General features: G+C 35.3%; 1 non-coding gene across 1 annotated transcript; it reads right to left on the reverse strand.

Annotated features, from left to right (window-relative positions):
* Positions 1 to 632: 632 nt before the first annotated feature.
* On the reverse strand, positions 633 to 735 carry LOC145018867 (small nucleolar RNA R71). The gene has a single exon (XR_013667228.1). It is a non-coding gene; the product is annotated as a small nucleolar RNA R71 (small nucleolar RNA).
* Positions 736 to 1421: the final 686 nt, after the last annotated feature.

Raw genomic sequence — 1421 nt, forward strand, 5'->3', positions numbered from 1 at the left:
CTCAGTTTTTTTTTTGTTTAAGTTCGTTTTTTGTGTTTTCTTTGTTTTGTAACAGTAGTATATGACCAGGGGATCTTCCTCAAAGATTGTGCCACCACTTGATATCGTCTGACCTTTAAAGAGAAAACTAGAGGAGTAACAGAATGGGTACAAACCAGAAACAGAATTTGAAAGAGAAGTTAAAATCGAGGTAAAAGACATGGGAGACATCACCAGAATGACCATGGAGAAGTATAATAGGAGAATGCATAATGACAATGGGTCCAGTGTCATACCACCAGAAATTCCAACTGTGAAGAACTTTGAGCTCAAGGGACATATCCTCACTATGCTCAAATATATTCCATTCTATGGAAGGATCACAAAGATTCCTACAGACACATTGATGAGGTATTATACATTGAAAACTACTTTAATGTCGCGAATGTTATATGAGATGCGATGCCACTAAGGATGCTTATAATGACATTTACAGGAGCAGCAAATGATTAGTTAAATTCACTTCCACCTGGAGAGATCACGACATGGGACAAACTTTGAAATGAACTCATCCAATAATCTAACCCTAGTTGAAAGATAGCTAAGATAAAGAAGAACATCAAAAACTTCTAACCCTCGTTCAAAGATAGCTAAGATAAAGAACATCTAAAACTTCCAACAACTAGATGGAGCATATTTATATGAAGCATCAGAATGTTACAAGGGATTACTTCACATTTGTCCACAACATAATCTAAACGTTCAACAAGAAATCTCCACTTTCTATAATGATTCAATGTGTGCACTCTCCAATTTCTTGATTCTAAAGGACTAATGACAAATAAGGATTTGGCAACAAGGCTTTAATAGAAAAGTTTGCCAACAACTTAAGAGAATATCATAACCATTGAGATGATGTGATAAGAGTAAAAGAAAATGATGATGGAGCTTCAGAAAGCATAACTATGGTGATAGAAAAGCTAGACAATATGGATAGAAGGATTACGAGATGGGACAGTCCATTCACGTGATACAAGTTAGGTGTGATAATTAGTAGACCATATTTAACCAATGATTATGATCTAGATAATAACGGGGACATGAAAGTGTAAGTATCTTACTCAAGTGGTGACCGATATGATGAAGATTGGATAAAGCTTAAAAAGGAATGGAAGCACTATTAGGAATATAGGAAAGAAAAAGACGAGAAATACCGAAAACAAGTGTGAGGATTTTACCAAAAAGAGGTAGCACCACTCGAGAAAAAACCCAATCTCAAATCAGTGTTACATAGGTTCATGGAAGCTATTGAGAAGAGGCATAATGCTACTGATGCTACATTAAGCAGTCAACAAGCCTCCATATCGAATATAGAGACTTAATTTGGAAAATTGTCAAAACTACTCCCAAAACGTTTACTTCCTATTAATTTCAAACTGAAA

The sequence above is a fragment of the Lactuca saligna genome, chromosome 9 (genome assembly GCF_052625555.1).
Source record: "Lactuca saligna cultivar CGN05327 chromosome 9, ASM5262555v1, whole genome shotgun sequence".
Classification (NCBI taxonomy): Eukaryota; Viridiplantae; Streptophyta; class Magnoliopsida; order Asterales; family Asteraceae; genus Lactuca; species Lactuca saligna.